Below are 27,608 nucleotides of genomic sequence, written 5' to 3' on the forward strand. Positions count from 1 at the left end.
TATCCTTAAATTGACCTTAAGAGCCAATATATAGTAGAGGTACATCTGCAGGGTACCAGGTTTCTCCCTATGTAATAATGTGACGCGCTCGAGTAACTGCAAAAATCCCCGCTTGGGCTTCCCTACCATTGACCAACAAGGAAATAAGTAACCAGCTAAAAATATTAATTTTAATTTTTTTATAATAAATAAAATAAAGTACTTGGTCGAACTTAAAAATTTAAAGACTAATGCTTTCAAACGATATTTTATTTGACTCCAATTGCCGTTAAAAAATGTTGGGGTGATTCTTAATCTGGCTTAGGGGTGAAATTAAAATAATCGAAAATGCCGGAGAAATGTGTCTCCCTTTATTAAAAAATGGACCTGTTGCTGAGTTTTTCAAAAATTTTGTCGTTGTTACTGACATTTTGACAGTTTTGATACTGACTTTTTTTCCTTTTTGTCCCGCCACCCTGCATAATCACTTTAAATCTACCTAAGATATTTATGGTTATTCCCATCCACTGAAAAGTGACATCTTCGTAAAAAAGGTTGATAAATATGTCAATTTGTCATGTCTTTTATTTATGTTTATTAAAGATTAAATGTGTAAAAGGTGGATCTAAATTTAGTTTTTGATTGATAGATACATTACCAAGACCCCTTCAATAAAAAATTTGAAATATTGGACAGATTTGGTGACTTTGTATAGGTTTGCATACGTAAAACTTTCATATCGGCTCTTTTTGATCCTTCAATGGATATTATTGTTGAATAATGTTTATTATAACCAATATTCATATAAATCTGGGGAAGATAAATTGATAAATAGTCAGTATAAAGTTTATTTTACTGTTTTATATTATACAGAAGTTATTTATACTTAGCGATATCAAAATACGGTACATTTCAGAATTGAGTTCTATGTGAAGTTTTGCAGAAATCGTTGGGAGTTTTTGATGTGGTTTCATGTTCTTTAATTTCGTTTTGTTTATGTGTTTCTATCATATCATTTACTTAGTGTGACAAATGTGACAAAAAACAAAATCTCGCCAAGAAACTAAAATCTGAACCATTGACGTACTAAATCAACTATATACCTAAGCAGATAAATACAATTTAAAGTATAAAAGTCTTTCTAATTAAATTAAGTACTGACTGAATTTAAACATTTAAAGGCAAATGTATACAGAATTGTAAAAGTTGAAACGATATTTTATTTGATCCTCATTGCCATCAAAACATTTTTGGGGTGATTCTTAGTCAAGCTTGCGGGTGAAATTAATGTAATCGAAAATACCGGAAGAATTTGTCCCTCATTAACCAAAAATTGACCAGTCGCAAAGTTTTTTAAAAAATGTTTCAGTTCCTGATAATTTCTTTGTTTCATTTTCGTCTGGCCATTGTGTATAATTATGTCTTTATCATTAAACAATATCTTTATTATGCATACTGAAACACACAGTACAGGCAGTTGGGGTCAAAATATGGAATTATTGATAAGTCGTCTCAACGCCATAAAACTTGGAGGTGATATTACAATTAATTAACAATAGTTCATTCAATATGCAAACATGTCACTAATGTTACCAATATGGACCAATACTACTTCCATGGTATTCTCTAATGTTATTGGAGGTCACAGTAAAAACACACTGAAATATTTTCCACGGCGGTATACAGGGTGTCCAGAAACTCTACCGACAAACGAAGACAGGAGATTCCTCAGATAATTTTAAGACAATTTAACCCAATTCACCTAGTCCGAAAATGCTTTTTAAGGGAGCTAGAGCTCTTTGAAGATGGCGTCATGAAATTAGTTTTTCTTAAATACCTCCAGAAGGCTTCTATTTAGAAAAACGAAAATTGGTACACGTATTTATCTTAAAGATATAAATCTAATCCATTCATTGCAAATTTCTAGTACCGGTCATAGGCGTCCGTTTTGGGTAGGGAAACGGGTATTTAATCGCATTACTTTTTTGTCCTTAACTTCTATGCATTTTTGACACCGGATTATTAAATTGTGAGGTATTCTAGTACTAAAAGGTACTCTTGCTTTAAGTCGGTAGGACACACCGTTTTCTAGAAAAATCGATTTGAAAGTTTTTCGTTTGTGGAATTTGAAAAAAAAATTGAAAGAACTTTTCAACAAAAAACGAAGTATTTTACCAACATAAAATAAGAGTAACTTTTAGTACTCGAATACCTCATAATTTAATAATCTAGTGTCAAAATGCTCAAAAATTCAAGACAAAAAAGTTATGCTATAAAATAACTGTTGACCTACCCAAAACGGACGCCTATGACCAGTACTAGAAATTCGCAATTAATGAAATCGATTTATCTCTGGAATACAAATAAATGTACCAGTTTTCGTCTTTCTAAACAATTTTTTTTGAAATTTTTTTTTAATTCAGAAACGAAAAATTTTCAAATCGATTTTTCTAGAAAACGGTGTGTCTTACCGATTTAAAACAAGAGTAACTTTTAGTACTAGAATACTTCACAGTTTAATAATCCAGGGTCAGAAATGCATAAAAGTTAAAGATAAAAAAGTTATGCGATAAAATAACCGTTGCCCTACCCAAAACGGACGCCTATGATCGGTACTAGAAATTTGCAATGAATGGATTAGATTTATATCTTGAAGATAAATACGTGTACCAATTTTAGTTTTTCTAAATAGAAGCGTTCTGGAGGTATTTAAGAAAAACTAATTACAAGACGCCATCTTCAAAGAGCTCTAGCTCCCTTAGGAAGCATTTTCGAACTAAGTGAATTGGGTTAAATTATCTTAAAATTATCTGAAGAATCTCCTGTCTTCGTTTGTCGGTAGAGTTTCTGGACACCCTGTATAAATACCTTCCACTTTATAGTATTTCTGATCCACAGAAAGTATTTGAAGTTTCGATCCGCTTTTAACAACGGCTCATAAACTGCTAAGAATTTATCTCAAGCATAACATATCAATGATTTCTTTATCGATCTGCTTTTACCTGCCATCAAAGTATATTACTCTCCGGAATATACTGAATAATATTTGAAAATGCTGCTAGTATTTTGTAAAAATAAAACCCAACACGTCGATGAACATGCAAATTCAATTTTATTTGAACGTAGGTGAATTTTAAAATAACTGACAAACATATTTTTCAGTTAATCTAAACATGTATGTTTTTTCTGTCGAATAAACTCTCTACCGAATTATTCTGCTAAGTTGTTTATATATAAAAAACGTATATTCTATTATAAAAAAGCTGAAAAATGGGATAAAACGGCAATTTTAAATAGATTATTTAGTTTAACAATCATCAGATGGCCAACACGTTGGGAGAGAATATAAAAACAACATTAGTTCCGGAAAGTATGACCATTTTTAGAGATACATGTCAAATTTTAGCCCAATGCGGCCATTATATATTTTTGACAGCTGCATTAAGTTGATGTATTTGGAAAAATGGCGCGCGAAGCGTCCATGTAACCACTTTTACCATTGAAATCTTGCAAATAAATATTTTATGACGATGAATAATTCCATTTATCTATATTTTTACCAATAGAAATATATCATTATAATATGTGTTAATAGTACCTAATTCAGTAAATAGCCAACTACTCGTAGACACACCAAAATATTAGCGAGTCTATGTGACTCAGTTGCACTTTATTATAGTCCGTTACCAGTCTCATTTGTGGTTACAATGAATGGATATCTCGTTGTTGCTCGGGCGGCTCGGGACCGGCTAATGTCTGAAAATTTTGAAGGAGCGACAGGCGTCAGCGCGCTGTGTATATCAGTAGGGCTGCTACCAGATTTAAATTTGGTTACAGTACCTATAAAATGATGAGTGTCGCTGAGTAATCGATCAACTCCTTGAACAGTAAATCTGATTGAAAAAAAAATGAGATTATTGAAAATGAAAGACCTATTTTAAACAATTTAAAAACGGAATCAAAAAAAGTAGTTCGATATTTTAAATTTAGTTGGTACAGTGAAAATCCTTGGTTATGTGGTTGCAAGAAAAATAGACTGTATTGTTGGCTATGTCTTCTGGTTTCTACAGAAAAATGGGTGGACCAGGTTCACGATTTAAATAGTTTTAGAGTTTAAAAAAAAATTGAAATTTCTCCGTAACCTACATGTAAGATGTATACCCAATTTGATTTAGTTTGGCAAAACAAAAGTCGAAAGTTCTCTTAACCAAGCTTTTAAAGCAAATATTGCTAAACATAATGATTTTGTTAAAAAAATAGATAGGTATATCCTTAGCTCACTTATAATAGATACCTACCGTCTGTTTTTTGGCCAAACAAGAATTAGCGTTTCGTGGTCATTTTGAGGGCGACGGCTCTGACATTCGGGACAATTACAAGAATTGTTAACATTAATTGCCAAAAAAATCAAAAATTTTGCCAACATCTAGAAACATCAACAACTGTTTTTTCGAGAGTTTCAAGTGATATACAAAATGATATTATTGAAGCTATATATACATTTAGCCATATCTTCTTTTGTTTTTCAAAGATTTTTTGCATCTGGTTTGGTAAACATCTGGCTTGATAAAAAGGCAGTCAAATTACCATCTAAAAATTTGACCCAAACGGTTGAACTAATGAAAAGCGTTTAAAAATTAAAAATATCAATAGCTAATAACATTGTGAATTATTGGACTAACTATGAAGCAATAACTCAGTGAGAAACGGCCCGATAAGCAAAAGAAAAAAAAAGGTCACTTCAAGACAATGGCCTGACTTAGAAGAGCGTTATCACAATGGCAAAAATTTATGAGTTGGCCTTCGAATTGTTTTCTCATCCAGCTTGTTCTTCTCATTTGGCCCCCATCTATGTGCACCTATATGTTGCCCACCTATCTACTGTAGTTTATGTCTTGTGTGTTATAATGAAGTCCACTGATGAATCCCTGAGCGTAAAAAGTGGCTTCCCTGTATAATTCTCTATGAATGAATACTAATATTTATAAATAATTACGTGGCTAAAAATATTCCAAAACAGGTCCAAAAAACAAAACAAAATATGTGTTTTTATAGTGAATAGGTATATAAAATATTTTGAGCGATAATCTATATAAACAAAACACTTTCTCTCGCAGTCACTATTAAATGAATTAAATTGACATTTCTATTTTTACTAAGATTGCTATCACTGTCTCGCATTTTTAGTTTAACAACTTTTTGTAAATCTTCGGTTTGATCTCGAAAAAATGTGGGACAGAAATTTGGCTGATTTGAGAAAGTTCCTGGTAGACTGTAAATATGCTAAAAATATTTACGTGTTTCCAATGAAATGAGAACAAACTGTATATTAAATAGAACACTTTGTAAGTACCCTAAAAATAAATCAAAAAAGCGAAATATGCGATGGTCTGAAAAAGTAATTATTATCGTATTCAGAATAATATAAGATTACACTGTTCAATTACAAATAGGATTAGTGTGATTTCGTCTTCTTCTCCCCATGTGATATGCTTATTTGACATGCATAGATCATTCTGGCCCCCATAAGTTTGTTTACACCGATTGGTTTACCCTGCATCATAACTTGTCGAATGTGGTATTTTAACTATCCAAAATATGGAGAGACCAATAAAACATCCCAAAAAGTTTGTATGTTTTGTTTGCCTTGTTTATATAATTTAGATGTTATCTGAATTATTTGTTTCTTCTTTTTTTTAGTGAAATTTTAGGATACAGATATGGAATAATAATTATTGAAATAAATGAACCCTGAACGCATAAAAGAACGCATAGTACTTATTTGTGTTAAAAAATACAGTTATTTTAGAATTTTGCACCATACATTTCATAAATGTTTTGTAAAGTGGTATGAGTGTAGAATACGTTACATAATGCCATCGCTAGACTATCTACTTAAGAAACTAAAGCTTTTATGCATTTTGTAGCAGTCTGAGGTTTACTGAGAAGTTCTGAGTCTGAGAACAGAAATATTTTAAGAGACGGAACTACAGATCTAATAAAACTTTGTAGCAAATCAAGTATTTCTTAAAAACCGACAAAATCGTGGAGATTTTGTTTAAGTATATTTAAACAATGTGACAGGAATAGTTTAGGAATTATAGAGTTATACAAAATATATACTAAGAAATTATTTTAATAATCGATGTGTATTCATATAGAAAGGTGTAAAAATTTACTAACAAAAGTTTATAAACAAAAATTGGGATTTCTGAACTCCGTCATAATGCATATTCAATCCTCAAAAAGTGTGTATAGGTGTATGCTGTAAATAATATGGGCTAAAGTCTAAACTATTCAATTGAAAATTTTTTGCTCAATTAGAAATCCAATGAAATCAATTAATTTGTGGTCATCTGATTGAATACAACCAATAAAACCAACATTATACTGAAAACAGATCCCATGGGCTGTTTTCACTCAATCATGTAGCTATGGATACCTACATTTCGTTTCATTTCGATTTTGACATTTCAAATATTCAATATTTCAAAATGTCACGATTTGGTTGTAATACTGATGAGAATATTAATGAAATTATCGAATCAAATATACCAAAGAATACTGTTTACAGTAAAAAATTTTCTATCCGAATAACCCTCGAACATTGATAAATGCTCAAAAATTTTTTAACAACTTTCTCAAGCTTGTTGCTTACAGGCAACAGACCTCCGCCTACGGCGTCGGTCTGTTTCCAAGCAACAAGCTTTCGAAATCTGTTATAAAATTTTTTCGAACAATTATCAATGTCCTTGGGTTATTACTACTGAAAACAGTATCTCAAATAACAATAGAGAATATGTTAAAAAAATGATAAATTTTTGAAATCATAAAAGTATCAGACAGAACGTTCAAAAATATATTGCTTCTGTATTTTTATCTTTCGTACAAAATATTTTACGTACCTACTTATCTGTAGCATTTCTGTAATTGAGTGAGACTATTTCAAAAGCAAGGTATTTGCAAAAAAAATATATGTTCTTTAAAAAAAAGTGATACAGTAAGTGGTACTGTAGACTAGTGCTAAGCTGCATACTATGTTTCTTTCTGTCTTGTTAAATTTTAAATAATATTTTTAAAATTGAACAAACTAATTTTATTATTTTTATTTTAAGGTGGCAACTGTTACATTATTTGCTGTCATATTCAAAATTTCATTACCTTCTCTTCCGCAATATCCTTTCGTTTAAATAAACCAAACAGCTACATTATTTTGCTTAAGGTTTTAGACTTTGAGTCTGAAGTTAATGCTACATTCGTGCATGTTTGAGTTACACACCATTTTAATACCCTTTCAATGGCAAAGGACTCGGCGCTAAAAATGGTACAATAATTTGAAGTTCTGCACTTTTCTGGATGATTTAAGCTTGAAACAAAAAAATGCTGAAACTGTATTTCGCTCCGTTTTTTACCCATCTCAATAGGTATATATTTTATTTAAGTTTGACTTTTCAGTCCATTCGGAATAGCTTTTTTCATGACTTTGTTTAAGACATTACAATCTGAATAATAAGAGAATATGGTGGTAGGTTTGTCAAGTATAGAATGGAAATTCTGTGCTGTGCATAAAACTGCATTTTATTAAGTTAAACAATATCTGTTTGAAATAAGTTCTGATGAGAAAATGCATCTATCAATGAAGGACAGTTTTTATTTTTTCAATAATGATTTTTAGTATAAGAAATTAGTAAAAAGAAAAAGAAAGAATGTGGGTGTACTTTGTACGCACGTAAGAAGTTATACTTCTATTATTATGATTTCAACGAGATTAATATACTTAACAGGTTATTTGTGTTTTATTTAAATACTAAACTAACTTTCTTTACCTACCACTTTTAAAAAAAATTTATTAAAACGATACCAAAAATATAAAACCTCTTGATCTCCGGTCACACGCTCTACCACTGAGCTATATCCCTTTTGCTTTGACAGGTTACAAGATTTCTCATACGTGCTGACCAAGTGAAGTATACAAAAATACTTTAAATATACTTAAAAATATCTTATTCCCGAGGAAGACAAATCCAAAGACACAAAAATTATAATAAATAATACATTTACTAAGAACACTAATATATCCTTTTATAATAATATGATATAATATGACTTATTTGCGCTGACAGCGCTGATACATACATATCTTGAAAGATTAGCAACGAAATACATACTGTCTGTGTGCACATGCGCCCGGCATGTAATAAAATTTCACTCTCGATCGTAAAGAAGTATAACTTCAAAAATTGAACATAATCAACGAGAGACTTGTTTGTAAAAAAATTACTGATAATCAACAAAAATGAGTAGAAAATATTATTAAGATGCAAATATTGACACAGAAAAGAAAATGGTAGACTAAAATAATTCCAACTGGTCTGTTTATAGTACCTATTACTATAAAGTAAATGACAAAAATTGGATTATATCAGAAATTAAAGTCAAATTTTCAAAAGTTGATATATTTAAATACAACATTTGTATAATACAAATTATTTAGGCTGTTTAATTTAAAACAACAATTCGATAATATAATATACACAAATTAAGGAAGAAGTTGCCATCAATCATACCACGCCAAAATATTTACCAAAAACAACGGCTTTACTTCCTTCCATAGTTTATCTGCAGTCTTTCTTGCATAAATATTTTGTAAATAAATTTCTGTATGTAAACGTTTCCAAACATATGACTAAACAATATGCGTATTTTGTTGCATTAGACAGTTTAGTGAGAACCTTCGAAAACATAAATATTTTGTTTGAGAAAATCTACAGTTCTACAAAACTTTCAAGATTACAATATCACACAAGATTGTACTTACACACACATACATGAAAAACATATACACATACAAAACGTACATCCGTACACATACACATCCTCTGATTTTAATACAGAGCAAAAATCTACGCTTTGCGCAAAAAACTGCTAAAGTTGGAAACCAGTATTTTACATAAAAACTATGCAACCTTCCTACCATACTTGATGATAAAACTCGGTTTTTTTGTAGTGTTTCGGGAGGCCTAATTTATAGTTAGTTCTGTAGAATATAGTAAGATATTTGTATAATGTTCAAGATGTATTCATATACTGATACTAACGAGTTGTTTCATTAAAAAAAGTTTTTGAAAAAATACATTTTATTTTAAACTAAACTTACGTGCATAGAAATCGGCCCACTTAAAAATTTGGTGATGTTTGATGTCTCATATTTCCTAAACCTGTTGGCCGATTTAAGTGAATTTTTGAACATGTTATAGCCTAATTCTTTAGTAATACCGCTGTAATAATATTGTTGCTAAATAAGTAAATTTTCATTGTATACCGGGTGTACAAAAAAAACTGTGTTTTTTTCTCAAAGTTCACATCACCCTGTGAAATATTTTGGCGGTTATAAAATACTGAAATTAAAACCCAACTATATACTCAGGTTTTCTTAACAATCTGTTTTTTTTGATTAATTCATTTATGTTGGATAATAAAAAAATTAGGTACTTTAACAACTAGACATGTTCTTCATCAATACACGGTGTTTCTAAATAATCGCGACAAACTTTAAGGGGCAATTCTGCATGAAAAAATAATGACAGTTGGCTTTATAAATGTATGTCCGCAAATGTTTCGTTGCCGAGATACGGGATGTTGAAGTTTTTCTTACAAGCTGACGATTTATTTATTGCTTTAAAACCAGTTGAGATTTGCAAATGACATTTGGTGGGTTTTAAAAGATAGTTATTGCGGATTTTTTAAATAAAATTAAGAATTATATATTCACCATTAGCGTGCATACCGGTAATATGATCGGTCATATTACACGTATGCGCGCTAATGGAGAATATTAAATTCTTAATTGTATGTCAAAAAATGTGCAATAACTACGTCTTAAAACCCACCAAATTTCATTTGCATATCTCAACCGGTTTTAAAGCAATAAAATAAATCGTCAGTTTGTAAGAAAAAATTCAACATCCCTCGAAACGAAACATTTACGAACATACATTTATAAAGCCAACTGTCATTATTTTTTCATGCAGAATTACTCCTTGTCGCACTTATTTAGAAACACCTTGTATTGATGAAGAATATATGTGTAGTTGTTAAAATACCAAACTTTTTTATTATTCAACATAAACGAATGAATAAAAAAACAGAATGTTAAGAAAACCTGAATCTATAGTTGGGTTTTAATTTCAGTATTTTATAAATACTAGAATATTCCACAGGGTGATGCGAACTTTGAGAAAAAAACACAGTTTGATTGGTACACCCGGTATACAATGAAAGTTTACCTGTTTAGCAACAATATTATTACAGTGGTATTGTTAAAGAATCAGTCTATAACATGTTTAAAAAATCACTTAAATCGGCCAACAGGTTTAGGAAATATTAGACATAAAAATGATTAAATTTTTAAGTGGGCCGATTTCTATGCACGTAAGTTTATGTATAATAATAATATATAAGTTATGATATATTTTACCTATTGTAGGTACTAAATCTACAAAAAACTTGGTAGAAGTTAATTACATACCTCAAAAAAAGTTGCGTCAAAAATATTTTTCTTTTCCGTTTTCAAAAAATTGCGTTTGTGATGCATTTTCAAAAAAAAAATCCTTCTTCGTTTTTTTTTCGTGAATAATCGGTATGTTTCAAAATTTTTAGAACAGCTATTTTGAGATACGCGAAAAAAATATATTAAAAAATCTTTCGAGGGAGTTTTAAAATGTTGCCACAAATGTTTTAGAATATTGTCCATTTGAGTGACAATTAAAAACTTAAAAAGCAACTGTTGAAAACAGAAACAAATAATGTGCAATATTACAATAAATATTACAGCAAACGTCTTACATAAACGTACGAAATAAATCAACAATTTATTAAAACCATTTTTGATGTTTCAAGTTTGTTAGAATATTTAAACGTAGTTACAGTCGGAAAATGAAAGACGACCAATGAACGATCACATCAATCACTTATTTTGTATGTATTTGCTGTCTTTTTCTATAACAAACGTTTGTTATTATAGAAAAAGACAGCAAATACAAAATAAGTGATTGATGTGATCGTTCATGGGTATTCTTTTATTTTTCCGACTGTATGCACTTGTAAGTAGTTCAAAACAGGGAAGAAAAAGATATACATATAAGGGTAAATATAATAATGAATTTTATTTATGGCAACACTGCAAAAAAAAACAAAAAATCTGAAGACGTCGAAAATAAAAGTGACTACTCAGATAATAGATGTTTGTTATTAGAAATATTAGTTTGCTAACTTTTAGGTTTTTATCAGAAACAATTTCTAAATGTATCATATTATGCAGGAGAATGTTTTGTCTAATGGTAGAGACGTGTTACAGCCTAGTGGATTTTTAGAATGTGAATGGATATTGTTTTTTAAACTGTCACGAATATGGAGAAGTTAAAAAAATATTAGGATGTTATACATTTTGTGACATCACATTATACTTTGGCAGACAGTTGAGAAAATAGAAATATTTCGTAAGCAAATGTTTCTTCAATTACCGAATAAACGTTCAAGAAAATTGATTCTGAAGCACCAAAAGGAGGCTTAATATAAACAAAACAAAAACCAAGTAGATGATCGTCAAGCGAACACCTGACAATGAAAATGATATCGCAATAGGAAACTATACCATCGAACTTGTGGATACCTTCAATATATCTAGGCATAGAAATCAATCAAAAGAATTAAGTAAAAATAGCGAAATTTATGGACGTATTCCAGTAGAAAGCGTACATACTTACCATGCTAATAAAATATTGATAACATCAAAATTATTAGACAAAAGAACCAAATTACTATATACAGAACATTAATTACATCCGTAATTCGTAGTAACCTATGGTTGTGAAACATGAGTAATGGCAAAAAAGATGAAGCCCAACTAAAGGCATTCCAGAGAAAGATATCTACTGAGGAGAAAAGTATACGGTCCGATGCAAGATACAGATGGCATATGGAGAATCAGGAGAAACGACGAGATTAATGAATTCAATGAAGGATACAATATTGTAAGATGTATTAAAAGTAAGACTAGTAAGAGACTGTCATGGCTAGGACATGTTCAGAAATAAAAGTAACAAAGAATATATTACAATGGAAGTCGCTAGAAAGACGAAAAAGAGGAAGGAGCAGAACGCGATGGTTGGATGAAGTGGTAAACGACCTGAAAGCTATGAATATAAGACAATGGAGGAGAAGGGCCCAAGAAAGATCTGAATGGAAGGACATAGCCAGACAGGAAAAGACCAATCCAGGGTTATGATCTCAAAAGAAGAAGAATAAATGTTTCTTAAGAAAACTTTTAAATTTTGTTAGTATATTTAAGTAGGTACATGTACTTAAGTGCTGCATCAGAGTTCTAATGTACAGTTGTAAAAAATGTATTCAGAGATATTTTTTTGCTGAAAAATGTTAAATATGAAATTTGTAAGATTTTTGTCTTAACAAAATTTGGTATTTCTGAACTACAGTACTTAATTTTTTTGTGAAATAATAAAATATTCCTTTAAACATATTGTGCTTCTATTCTGTTTCCTTGTAGGTACTTAGGGAAATACATTTGGCTCATCTAATGTATTATGTATAGGACACGAATACTGAATACTAGTGGGAAATAGATCTTTTTTTGCAATGCAACTTCTGATGAGGTCAATACTCTCACGACTTGCGAAAATCCAGATATGTAAAATTATAATAGTACCAGCAATCGCGTACAGAGGCAAAACATAGACGCTAACAAAAAATAAGTCAAGTACATTGCTTGTGTGGGAACATACAACATACAATCCTTGGAGTAATATAAGTACTAAAATAATATTTTATGGTCTGCAGAGATAGTGTTGCAAACAAATGGTGGAGGCGCGACACAATACCAAATTAAGTCTCTTCAGAAAGAAAAATGTAGTGAGATATAATATAAAGACCAATAAACTAAGATGGGCAGGACATGTGAAACTCAGTATTGTGTTTTGAAAAAAAAAACAGATGAGGCAAAATATGGAACACGGCATAGAAAAAGGTGGAAAGACGCAGTCAGAAAAGATCTAGAGACTGGTAGTGAAACAATGGGAAATAGTGAAACAGGACCGATAAAAATGGAAGGCAATAGTAAACTCAATAAAGACTCTTAAAGAGTTGTAACGCGATTGATAATGATGATAATACATTTATGATTTGAAAGCGTGTGTTTAAAAAACAATGGTTTATAAGTTTTTTTCGTTTTTGCATCAATTATGGGCAATTCTCCAATAGACATGTAAATATTTATATAAGGAATTACACATGTTAAAAAAATTATGGAAAACCTTTCTATGTTAATTATTTATTTTAATCAGAATTGTATGAAGATTCTGCAAAACGGGAGTAAATAAAAAAAGAAACTATAAGAATCAGTTGAATAATACAGTAAGATGCAAGAATCATGACAAATTAGTTTTGTAAATTTTTTTGTACGAAACAAAACTTGATAATGACTAAAGATGTGCCGAAAATAGATAAATAGATGAATATTGTGTTGTTAACTGTGGTGTATTTCTCTTAGACGGTATCTACATAATTATACCTCGTATGCTTGCAAAAAAAAATAAGACAAATAAGTGAAGTACCAAACAAAATTAAATTTACGAAAGATGGCATAGGCACCTGAAGGATCATATTTCTTAGTAAAAACATTAGTTAACTGCTTAAATATATGGCAAGGAAATTTTATAATGACAGATATAATAATAGGAAATTTATTGATAAAAACATTGATTTTAAAACTATGATACACCTGTCAAAACAGTTTAAAGTACTTTGGATTGTAGATTAAAATTAGTACATAAAATTACGAACTAAAAAGACAGATAAATATACATAAATCAAAAAAGATAATATTAGAAATATGCAAAAAGTACAACCATACCTTTCAAAATAAATTGTGTTTTTGTAAGAATAATGTGATTTTTTCTGTAAAAATATATGGGTATAGAATAAGCTGTGAAAGACGATATTTTTGGACAATCAAGTTTATAACGCTTTGCTATGCTTGCAGGTTAAAAAATAGAATATTTACTTTTAATAAAGTAAGAAATCGTTTTAATCAAATATTTGTATTAAATATACAAGCTTTTTCTGAACAAAAATAAAAGATTTCTGAACCTCGATGTAAATAATTCGCAAAAAGTTTGTGCATTTATATAAATATAACATTTCCCTTATTTACAGATGAAATTTCAGGGGGAAATATACTTTTAAATGTTTAATTTAAGAAATTTAAATATCTAAATAGATATTATTAAAAATAAAGGAAGATTTTGAGATTATGACAAAGTGAAATCTTGAATTCTAAAAAATGGATTTGCTTTAAAAATATTTTGCTTCTCCCTTTTTTCGTTCATATTGAAATGTATGGAAATATATTTGTAGCGACGTGTGGTTTTGTGAGACTACATACTTCCAAAGTATGTACATATTTGCAAACTAATATTAATTTTGTGTAAAATGTATTTTAATTTTCGTTTTTTTTTTTGACGTCTCTACGTATTGTTATGCATAATATGATAGAAAAACCTTCCTAGAGTATGATAAAATATTTTTATGATTTTATAGGGACATGACAAAATTGTTGATGGAGAAAAGTAAATAAATCAGAAATTATATAAAAACAAATATAAAATATAACAGAGCTAAGATGAATATGTAGTAAACAACTACTTTGTATAAAAGTAGTTGATAGTCATTAGAAAAATATTCTTACAGAAGGAGTCAATTAGCGTTTCACAATCAAGTAGATTTCTATCCTACAAATAACAAATACAACAACTACTTAAAGTTGAAAGCAGAGAGAAAGGACAAAAATATCCTAAACAATTCGAACTTGTCTGATTATAGTTCTGCAAATTAATAAACACAGTATAATAAAAATCAACAAAAAATTTACAAAAGTTTGCATGTGTCTTTTCTTTTGAACAACATCGAAACATTTTTTTTTGATGCTTAAAATATATTCTAAGCCTTTTCAGAGTAACAATTTATGATTTCTTGCTTTATATGGCAGTAAAATTGCTCTCTAAAAAGCCCTCTCAAACCTATTTCAAAAAATGCCATCCTAATTTTTAAACGATTGAACACTAATAACTATTCTATTTTAGCTACGTTTATCATATAGCTAATTTTGGTAAGTTCCCCTGGTAGAAATGGTTGTAGGATTTTTGCTACAAAATATATTTGCATAATTGCAAAAAAAAGACCGATGTATAATATGTTTTCTACACACTTCACGAATGAATTAAAAAGTACTTTGAAAGCGTCTAAGTATTTAATTCCTAGCTTTCGGATTAAAAAGCAATGCATCTTCAGTGCTATGCTACAGTAGGACGGCTTAATATAAGTAACCATTTAAATGTAACAATGTTTAACTTGGTGGACATTTAAAAAGTACCTTTACAAAAGAGGTACTTTTCCTTTGTCATTGTTTAAAAAGTGGACCTTTTTTTCCTCAAAATTAAAAAAAAAGAGAAAGATTAAAAAAAATTCATTAAAAGACAGCATATTACTAGACTCAGCAAATAACATTATACCCCATTCCACGAATATACGACCCTCTTGGATTATCGCGACAACGAATATTTTACTGTGATATGAAGAACAAAAGTAAATTGCAAATTATATTGTTATTTATTGGAGTAATTATTTAGAGCAAAATACTTTCGTATTTCTTATGTTGCACACTAAAATATTCGTTGTCGCGATAATCCAAAACAGTCGTATATTCGTGGAATAAACCATAAAAGTTTGGGTTATGGTACACACAGGTGCAAGAACTCATCCTTCGAGATAAAGTTGATGCGACAGACAGAACGGTTTAGTTTAACAAACTATTAAAACAAAAATATTTTTTCTACTTAAAAAATGTTTTCTTTTCTATCAAATAATTCATAGGCAAATTTGTGCCAATATTTGTCATTCAAATTTTGCTTTGTGCATATTAATACTAGGAGTAAAACCATTTACTTTGGTCTAAAAGACTGTTTCTAAAATGGTGAAAAACTTGTATGTACTTAAATGAAAAAAAGCAAAAGATCATTTCAATAAGTAAGGTAGTAATGGGCCAAAAAATAACCAAATAATATGAAATATTTAAGATGAATAATTACGGAGTCCTACTATAGTAAAATAATGCAAATAGGTATCAAGAAAAATATTGGGGAAAAAAAAGAAAATAACGAAAAACTCAATATCCATGGTAATATTAAAAAAAATTCTTATATTTGTTACACTCTTCGTAAGTGTCAAAGTGGAACAACATTTTTTCTTCTGAATTTAAGAAACTAAAAAAAATTCCAAGAATGGGCCAAAAACATATGAAAAGTTTTTGATTTTGGATTGCTGTAAGTACTTAACCATCTGGATAGAGTTGAGGCGGCAGCCAGAATGAATTCTGTGCTGGCTTTTAAATTCATTAATTTATAAAATATTGGTTTTGTTTAAAAAACGTTTCATTTTTTCCAAATAATTCATATGCAGAATAGTCTTTCTAAATGAGAAAAATACATATGTTTGACTCAAATTCACGTGACTTAGTAAGATTATAATGATACATATCATTAAGAAAAATGTTCAGAAAATATTGAAAAACATGCATAAAGACAGTTGTGGTGCCTGGCAATACTCAAAAAAATTTAAACTCCTAAAGACTTTTAAGACTTTTTCGAACATGGGAAAAACTTGAAAAATGAAATAGAAGCAAAGGATTATCTTGATTGTTGATACGTAAAGCGGTATTGTACCAAAAGATAATCAAACAATATAAAATATTTAAGATGAAATTACCTGACTGTTCTTAAAGTAAGATAATCATCATCATCAAGAAAAATATTCAGAAAATATTGAACTACCCAAAACACAATATCCAGTTGTCGTGCCCAACTACCCAAAACACAATTTCGATTCAATAAGACTTTTTCCAAAATGGGAGAAACCTTGCAAATGAAAAATAAGCAAAATATCATCTTGGTACGTCAAGCAGTAATGCACCAAAATAAAAACCAAATAATATATGTAAAATAATATCTAAGATAAGATTACATTCAGTTTTCTTCTAGTAAGATACCTAATACACATCATCAAGCAAAATATTCAGAACACACTATCGAGTTGTCGTGGTACATGTTAATACTCAGATGATTCTAATGTAATTTGTAGATATTGTAGCTTCACTTGCAGATCAAGACACGAAAAAATAAGCTAAATACAAAAAAATAGAATCATATCTATTCATCCCATATTATTAGAAGTGATCAAAATGAAGGATAATTAATTTATGTAATCATGGAAACTTTTACATTATATTATATCTAAGGGAAATATTTGCTATGAAAATATTGGAATTAATTTTGAAAAGAAGGCACTGGTTATCCAAAATGAATTTTCCCCAAAATTTATATAATTCTTAGATACCTGGTTCATTGCACAAGATATTTTATAATAATAGGATATTTTGTAGAGAAATAAGTAAAAAAAAAATAATTATTGTATGTAAGGGAGGATATTTAATTAATTTTCAATATGCATTTATCATTCAGTAAATTATTTTTATGTTTGGGTCGATTTTTTGTAAGCTCCTATCGTAAAAAGTCCAGATCAGTAAAAAAAGTTTACTTACGTTTTATAGGGATAATTAGCCGTAAAAAACACAAAAAAATCCACAGCAGTTAAAAAAATTGGCCACGGTTCATTTTTCCCCAAAAGATCAAACAAATCAACCACACACTCGAAATCTAAATTAAATCTTCACTTCTAGAAAAACAACTTTAGTAACATATCTCAAAGAGAGTACCTACACCTCACGAAAATTTTTCCTAAATTTTCCGAAAAATTAAAAAAGTTTCCAAAAAAAGTCATTAACGGCACAACACTTTAAAAGACTCTACAAAAAAGACATTAAAAGTTTAGTTTAAAAAATGTTTACTTGTCTTCCAAATAATCCATAAAGCAGAGTAGGTACTTCCGGATATGAATAGCATATTTTTGCGTCAAATTCCTGATACTATCTTTTCAAATGGACCTAATCAAAATAACCACATTCTCTTACAGATGATTAATATTTTTCTAAGAGATTTTTTATATGAAAATGTATTTAGATCACGTACAGTGAATCTGGCCAAGAAATTAAGGTTGTGCACATTTACAACACATATTATCATTATTACTCATAGACATCGAAAATAAGTAATAATAAGTAAAGAAAGCATATCATAATACATACTTACATACCCATAATTACTGCCATTTACTTTGATCTGAAAGACTTTTTTTTAAACGGGAAAAACTTAGAAATGAAGCAAAAGATTATCTTGATACGTAGGTAAAGCTGTAATGCACCAAAAGATAACCAATAATATGAAAAATCTAAGATGAAATTAAATATTACCCGGGTCTTTTTCTAGTAAAACAATACATCTCGTCAAGAAAAATGTTCAGAAAATAATGAGCAACACAATATAAAGTTGTTTTGGTGCATAGCAAATTGGTAATACATACTCAAAAAAATGTTCAACTCAAAACGTCTTCTTCGAAAATGGGAAAATACCTACTTGGAAATGAAAAGAAAACATTGCAAGATCCCATCTCAAAAATACTTTTTCGAAAATAAAACAAAACTTGGAAATGAATAAGAAGCGAAAGATCATCACGAAAATGAAACGTGAAGCAGTAATGCGTCAAAAGATAACCAAATAATATTCTGGTAAGCTAATACATATCATCAGGAAAAATACTCAGAAAATTGGAAAACACAAAAAAAATTGTCATCGTGCATGGCAAAACTCGAAAAATTCTCAACTCAGACTTTTTCGAATATGGGAAAAAATTTGGAAATGAAAAAACATGGCAATACTTAACATTCTCAACTCAAAAAGACTTTCGAGATTGGGAAAAACCTTGGAATCGAAGATGAAATTACGTGAATCTTCTTCTAGTAAGATAATACAATATCAATCTAATGTTCGTTGAGAGACACCCATGTATTAAAAAATACAAATATAAGAATTTATAGATATGGTAGCTCATCCAACAAATCTAATGGAGTGAATCAAGGATGATAATTTTTTATCCTCATGAAAGTTTTTACATTATATTTAAGTGAAATATTTGCTGGGAATATTAATGTAGGTACTATTTAGAAATAAAAGCACTGGTTCACAAAAACGAATTTTTTCAAAATTTATGTTTTTTAAAAACCGTGAGTTTTGCACACGGTATTTTATAACCGATCTTTACCTTTTTGTGCGGAAATAAAAGATGGTTATGTATCTATGTAAGTATGGATTTACAATTAATTTTCGGACAATGAATAGTTTAGATTCGATAATATGAATTTATCATTTAGTAAATTAATATGTTTCGGGTCGATTTTGTGTTAAATCCTATCGTTCTTAAAGTCGACATGAATAAAAAATATTTACTTACGGTTTTTGGGAATGATTTTAACAAAAAACACAAAAAATCCGGAGCACAGTTAATTCTTCAAAAAATTGACCACGGTTATTATTTTTTCACCAAAACAGCATCTAAACCAACCATCACACCACAATATCGCAATCCAGCTTAAATCCTCACTTGCACAAAAAAACACATTAACATAATCCAAAGAGAGTACACGTGACGAAAATTTTTCCGAAAATCCTAAATTTTTCAGAAAAACTAAGAAAAGTTTTCAAAAAAATGTCGTTAAAGAGAGTAAGATCAATAGACTCCACAAAAATCACATTAGAAGGATTGTTTAAAAATGTTTACTTTTTTTTCCAAATAATTCATATACTGAGCAGTCTTTCTGAATGGGAATAACATATTTTTGAGTAAAATTCCTGTTACAATCTTTTCAAATAGACTTATGTGTTTACTAGAAGTAACCAGATCCTCTTACAAATGATCAATACTTTTTTAAGAGCATTTTTATATGAAAATGTATTCAGATGATGTACAATGAATCTGGCTAAGAAATTAGGGTTGTGCACTTAGTGACAATAATTGTCATTCAACTTCTGCTTGCTTATTACTCAGAGAATATGAGTAATACGTAAGTATAATATTCCCTATTACTTACATACCAATATATAACTGCCATTTACTCCGATCTAAAAGACTGTTTCGAAAATGGAAAAATACTTCGAAAATGGGAAACTGAAAAAAACATTACAACAATGGGAAACTGAAAAAAAAAATTATCAACTCAAAAAGACTTTTTTCTACGAGCGTGCAAAAATGTCTACTTTCGCGCACGCATTTTAGTTTAGAAAGTTTCACTTTTCCGCACGCGTGTTACTTTTCCGCACGCGGTTTTTACTTTTCCGCACGCGTGTTAATTTAGATATGTTAATATGGCCTTAAAGTAATTATAATACATGCAATAAACTAATATTTATATATTATTTACTAATTTATTTCAAATATATCTTATTGTGTTCCTGTTTTAATGAAATTAACGCGACAATTCGATGAAATAAAATTATTTTGACATAATATTCGAAAGTCAAATCGGTAGACAATAACAGTCGTTATGAATCATCGTCATGGAAACCAAGATCGTCGTTATGCTAACTAATTATATTGAAAGTTTGGTTTTGACAACCTTGTCAAAGAATTAATTTGTGTATGTATTTTCATATTAATTAAATTAATTGATTAAGATTTGGTAATTTTTTTAAAGACTCTTAGAAAAAATATTGTTCCTAACTCTTGCAGAAAGTCCTTTTTCCGCACTCGACTGCTTGCCGAACTCCCGCTTCGCGTCGTTCGGCAAACTGCAGTCGCGTGCGGAAAAGAATGACTTTCTGCACTTGTTAGGCAAATAACTATTTCGAAAATGGGGGAAAACTTGAAACTAAAAAAGAAGCAAAAGGTCATCATGAAATGTAAAGGAGTAATTCACCAAATGATAACCAAATAATAGGAAATTATCTAAGATGAATATACCTGAGTCTTCTTCTAGTAGAACGTAGAACAATTAATATATCTTATCAAGAAAAGTATTCAGAAAATAATGAACAACACAATACCCAGTCCCCCAGTCGTCGTGGTGCATCGCAATATTCAAAAAATTCTCAACTCAAAGATTTTTTGGAAATGGGAAAAAACTTGGAAACGCAAAACCATGGCAATGCTTTATCAATGAATTTATCAGCTCAAAAAGACTAAGAAAAACAAGAGTTACCTATTCAATTTTAGAATTTGTAGATAATATGGTAGCTTCACTTACAGATCAAAACACGAAAAAAAATAAGGTAAGTATGAGGTACCTTCAGGATATATTATCTAAAGGAGTGATTAAAATCAAGGAAGATTAGTTTATGTTCTTATGGAAGTTTTTACATTACTCAGATTCAAGTGAAATATTTGAAAACAAAAAATAAGTAAATCCTTTATAAAAGGTATATGTTCGTGTTCAGTGGATATTTAGAAAGAGAAGCACTGGTTATCCAAAATAATTTTCTTTCAATATGTATGTATATTTTTTTTCAAAATTTCTATGGTTTCTAAATACCCTGAGCTTTGCACAATTTAAAATTTAATTTAATTTATTTGCACAGTATCTAAGAATAAACGAATATTTGGTAAAGAAATGATTAAAAGAAGAAAATATTACTATGTATATGAAAATATGGAATTATAATAATTAATTTTCGATATACATTTATCATTTAGTAAATTATTTTTGTTTGGGGACTTTGGGGTCGATTTTTGTGCTAAATTCTATCGTCTTAAAAGTACAGATCAATAAAAACTGTTTACTTACGATTTTTCGGGCTAATTATTATCCAAACAAAAAGTACAAAAAAATTTACAGCACAGTTGTCAATCCTTCAAGAAATTTTTCACCAAAACAGCAACTAAACCAACCACCACAACATCGAAATCCAGCTTAAATCCTCATTTGCACAAACACCACATTAACATAATCCAAAGAGGGAAGACACCTGACGAAAATTTTTCCGAGATTCCTAAATTTTTCAGAAAAACTAAAAAAAGTTAAAAAAAAGTCCGTAAAAAGAGAGTAGATCAAAAGACTCCACAAAAAAACACATTACAAGGATTATTTAAAAATGTTTACTTTTTTTTCAAATAATTCATATGCAGAGAAGTCTGTCTAAACAGGAAAAACATATTTTTGAGTCAAGTTCCTGTTAAAATTATAGCAAAAATGACCTCCTCGAAATAACCAGATCCTTTTACAGATGATCAATATTTTTCTAAGAGCATTTTTATAATAATATGAAAATGTATTCAGATAATGTACGTACAGTGAATCTGGCTAAGAAATTAAGGTTGTGCATATTTGTGACAATAATTGTCATTCAACTTCTGCTTACTTATTACTCAGAGAATATGAGTAACAAGTAAGTAAACACACCATATTACTTACAAACGTAAAGCAGTAAATAATGCACCAAAAGATAACCAAATAATAGGAAATTATCTAAGATGAATAATTTACCTGAGCCTTCTTGTGTTAGGACCATACATCTCAAGAAAAATTGTCGTGGTGCACGACAATAATCAACTCAAACTCAAAAAGATTTTTTCGAAAATGGGAAAAAATTTGGAAATGAAAAAACAGGGTAATGCTTAAGAAACTCTCAACTCAAAAACACTTTTTCAATTTGTCAAAGAATTCGTAGATATGGCAGCTTCACTTACAGATCACAGCAGGAAAAAATAAGGTAAGTACCTATAAGGTACACATATTATGAGTATACCTAATTAAAATTAAGGAAGATTACTTTATTCATGGAAGTTTTTACATTACTTATATCCAAGTGAAATATTTGCTATGAGAATATTGAATGTATTTAAAAGGGAAGTACTGGTTATCCAAAATTACTTTTTTTCAAAATTCCAATGGTTTTTAAATGCCCTGAGTTTTGCACAAGACATTTTATAAACGATTATTTTGTAAACAAATATGTAAAAGAAGATAATTACTCTGTATGTAAATATCGAAGTATAATTAATTTATCATTTTTGTAAATTATTTTTATGATTGGTATCGATTTTTGTTAAATCATATACGGGATTTAAAACAAAATCCAACTACGGTTAATAAAGCTTTACTTACGGTTTTTAGGAATACTTATCCTTAAAAAAAATCAAAAAAATCCAGAGCACAGTTAATCCTTCAAAAAATTGGCCAGGGTTATTATTTTTTCACCAAAACAGCAACTAAACCAGCCACCACAATATCGCAATTCAGCCTAAATCCCCACTTGCACGAAAAACACATTAACATAATCAAAAGAGAGTACACCTGACGAAATTTTTTCCGAAAATCCTAAATTTTTTAGAAAAACTAAGAAAAGTTTTCAAAAAAATGTCGTTAAAGGGAGTAGATCAAAAGACTCCATAAAAAACACATTAGAAGGATTGTTTCAAAATGTTTACTTTTTATTCCAAATAATTCATTTACGTCTTTCTGAATGGGAATAACATATTTTTAAGTCAAATTCCTGTTAAAATCTTTTCAAATAGACTTAGGTATTTACTAGAAATAACCAGATCCTCAGTACAGATGATCAATGCTTTTTTAAGGGCGTTTTTATATGAAAATACCCTGAAAATGTTTTCAGATGATGTACAGTGAATTTGGCTAAGAAATGAAGGTTGTGCTCTTAGTGACAATAATTGTCATTCAACTTCTGCTTGCTTTTTACTCAGAGAATATGAGTAATACGTAAGTATAACATTCCCTATTACTTACATACCAATATATTTAACTGCCGTTTAGTCCGATCTAAAAGACTGTTTCGAAAATGGAAAAATACTTCGAAAATGGGAAATTCAAAAAAAAAACATTACAATCATGGGAAACTGAAAAAAAATATCAACTCAAAAAGACTTTTTCGAAAATGGGGGAAAACTTGAAAATAAAAAAGAAGCAAAAGATCATCATGAAATGTAAAGGAGCAGTGCACCAAATGATAACCAAATAATAGGAAAATATCTAAGACGAATATACTCTCAGTCTTCTTCTAGTAGGACAGAGGACAATACATCTTATCAAGAAAAATATTCAGAAAATAATGAACAACACAATACCCAGTCGTCGTGGAGCATAGCAATATTCAAAAAATTCTCAACTCAAAAAATATTTTTCGAAGATGAGAAAAAACTTGGAAACGCAAAAACATGGCAATTCTTAAGAATTTCTCAGCTCAAAAAGACTTCCGAAAATGAAAAAACAAGAGTTTTTCAATTTTAGAATTTGTTAAAGAATTAGTAGATATGGTAGCTTGGTATGGTAGATACGAAAAAAATAAGGTAAGTATGAGGTACAAAATATATTATTATCTAAATGAGTGATTAAAATCAAGGAAGATTAGTTTATGTTCTTATGGAAGTTTTTACATTACTCATATCCAAGTGAAATATTTGCTATGTGAATGTTCAGTGTTCCGTGCATATTTAGAAAGAAAAGCACTGGTTACCCAAAATAATTTTTTTTTTAAATGTATATATTTTTTTCAAAATTTATATGGTTTTTAAATACCGTGATACAATTTAAGATTTAATTTAATTTATTTGCACAGTAACAAGTAGGACATTTATTAATAAACGAATATTTGGTAAAGGAATAATTAAAAGAAGAAAATATTACTATGTATATGAAAATATGGAATTATAATAATTGATTTTCGATATACATTTATCATTTAGTAAATTATTTTTGTTTGGGGACTTTGGGGTCGATTTTTGTGTTAAATTCTATCGTCCTAAAAGTACAGATCAATAAAAAATGTTTATTTACGATTTTTGGGGCTAATTATTATCCAAGCAAAAAGCACAAACAATCCACAGCACAGTTGTTAATCCTTCAAGAAATTTTTCACCAAAACAGCAACTAACCAACCACCAAAATATCGAAATCCAGCTTAAATCCTCATTTGCACAAATACCACATTAACATAATCCAAAGAGGAAGACACCCGACGAAATTTTTTCCGAAAATCCTAAATTTTTCAGAAAAACTAAGAAAAGTTAAAAAAAAAGTCCTTAAAAAGAGAGTAGATCAAAAGACTCCACAAAAAAAAACACATTACAAGGATTGTTTAAAAATGTTTGTTTTTTTTTTCAAATAATTCATATGCAGAGAAGTCTTTCTGAACAGGAATAACATATTTTTGAGTCAAGTTCCTGTTAAAATCTTAGCAAAAATGACCTCCTAGAAATAACCAGATCCTTTTACAGATCATCAATATTTTCCTAAAGAGCATTTTTATATGAAAGTGTATTCAGATGATGTAAGTACAGTGAATCTGGCTAAGAAATTAGGGTTGTGCACATTTGTGACAATAATGGTCATTCAACTTCTGCTTACTTATTACTCAGAGAATATGAGTAATAAGTAAGTAATCACACCATATTACTTACATACCCATATATTATGTATAACCGCCGCCGTTGACTCTGATCTTAAAGACTTTTTCGAAAAAGGGCATACTTGAAAATGAAAAAAGTATTACAAGAATCCAAAAATTCTCAACTCAAAAAGACTTTTTCGAAAATGGGGGAGAACTTGAAAAATCCTTCGAAAATGAAGGAAAACGTAAAGCAGTAAGTAATGCACCAAACGGTAACCAAATAATATGAAATTATCTAAGATTAATTTACCTGAGTCTTCTTGTAGTATAGTATAGTATACATCTCAAGAAAAATTGTCGTGGTGCAAAATATTCAACTCAAACTCAAAAACACTTTTTCGAAAATATGAAAAAACTTAGAAATGAAAAAATATGGCAATGCTTAAGAAATTCTCAACTCAAAAAGACTTTTTCGAAAATGGGGGAAAACTTTAAAAACCTTCGAAAATGGGGGAAAACGTAAAGCAGTAAGTAATGCAGCAAAAGATATCCAAATAATATGATATTATCTAAGATGAATTTACCTGAGTCTTCTATACAGGACCATACATCTCAAGAAAAATTGTCGTGGTGCACGACAATACTCAACTCAAACTCAAAAAGACTTTTTCGGAAATGTGGGAAAACTTAAAAAAAAACCTTCGAAAATGGGGGAAAATGTAAAGCAGTAAAGTAATGAACCAAAAGATATCCAAATAATATAAAATTATCTAAGATAAATTTAACTGAGTCTTCTTGTAGTAGGACCATACATCTCAAGAAAAATTGTCGTGGTGCACGACAATACTCAATTCAAACTCAAAAAGACTTTTTCGAAAATGGGAAAGTACTTGGAAATGAAACATGGCAATGCTTAAGAAATTCTCAACTCTTTTTTTCGAAAATAAGAAAAAAATTGGAAATGAAAAAACATGATATGATAATGCTTAAGAAATTCTCAACTCAAAAAGACTTTTTCGAAAATAGGGGAAAACTTTAAAAAACCTTCGAAAATGGTTGAAAACGTAAAGCAGTAAGTAATGCACCAAAAGATAACCAATTATGAAATTATCTAAGATGAATTTACCTGAGTCTTCTTGTATACATCTTAAGAAAAATTGTCGTGGTGCACGACAATACTCAACTCAAACTCAAAAAGACTTTTTCGAAGATTGGAAAAAACTTGGAAATGAAAAACATGGCAATGCTTAAGAAATTCTCAACTCAACAACACTTTTTCAATTTGTAGAATTTGTCAAAGAATTCGTAGATATGGCAGCTTCACTTACAGATCACAACAGGGAAAAAATAAGTACCTGTAAGGTACCCAATAATCCCAATATGAGTACCTAATTAAAATTAAGGAAGATTACTTTATTCATGGAAGTTTTTACATTACTTATATTCAAGTGAAATATTTGCTATGAAAATAATATTGAATGTATTTAAAAGGGAAGTACGGGTTATCCAAAATTAATTTTTTTCAAAATTCAAACGGTTTTTAAATGCCCTGAGTTTTGCACACGACATTTTATAAACGATTATTTTGTAAAGAAATATGTAAAAGAAGATAATTAATCTGTATGTATCGATAATTAATTTATCATTTTTGTAAATTATTTTTATGATTGGTGTCGATTTTTGTTAAATCCTACGGGAAACAAAATCATTTTATTTTCTACGGTTAATAAAGGTTTACTTACGGTTTTTAGGAATAATTATCCTTAACAAAAAGCACAAAAAATCCACAGCACAGTTAATCCTTCAAAAAATTGGCCACGGTTAATTTTTCACCAAAACAGCAACTAAACCAACCACCACAATATCGAAATCCAGCTTAAATCCTCACTTGCACAAAAACCACATTAACATAATCCAAAGAGAGTACACTTGACGAAAATTTTTCCGAAAATCGTATTGGCGCGCGAGCGAAATTCAGCATACGCGTAGCACTGACGTATACTTCACGATAGCAGAGCAGCGACTAAGGCGCGCGATCCATCCCATACGAAAGCTCGCTCTCAACTGAAGACTGGTTCCCTACCAAGCGGCCGGCGAGAGAGACAGCGATATCGACCGCTCGGAACAATAGAGAAAGAACGGTGTACTGTTCCTAATTACAAGGGAACGAGAAACAAACGTCTTCAGAAGGATCAAGTAGCGCCATATACTGTTAGCGAGAATCTGGAGGGCAAAACTCGAACTAATTACATTAATTAGTTTGAGTTAACC

At 29.6% G+C, this 27,608-nt stretch overlaps 1 protein-coding gene across 2 annotated transcripts in view; it reads right to left on the bottom strand.

Annotated features, from left to right (window-relative positions):
* Window positions 1-27,397, bottom strand: part of LOC126892555 (irregular chiasm C-roughest protein-like) — an 821,138-nt gene extending 793,741 nt beyond the window's left edge. For both annotated transcript variants that reach the window (XM_050662121.1, XM_050662119.1), the window contains exon 1: window positions 27,080-27,397. The gene's annotated coding sequence lies outside the window, so the exon portion shown is untranslated. The remainder of the gene's footprint in view (window positions 1-27,079) is intronic.
* Window positions 27,398-27,608: the final 211 nt, after the last annotated feature.

This window comes from Diabrotica virgifera, chromosome 9 (genome assembly GCF_917563875.1).
Source record: "Diabrotica virgifera virgifera chromosome 9, PGI_DIABVI_V3a".
NCBI lineage: Eukaryota > Metazoa > Arthropoda > Insecta > Coleoptera > Chrysomelidae > Diabrotica > Diabrotica virgifera.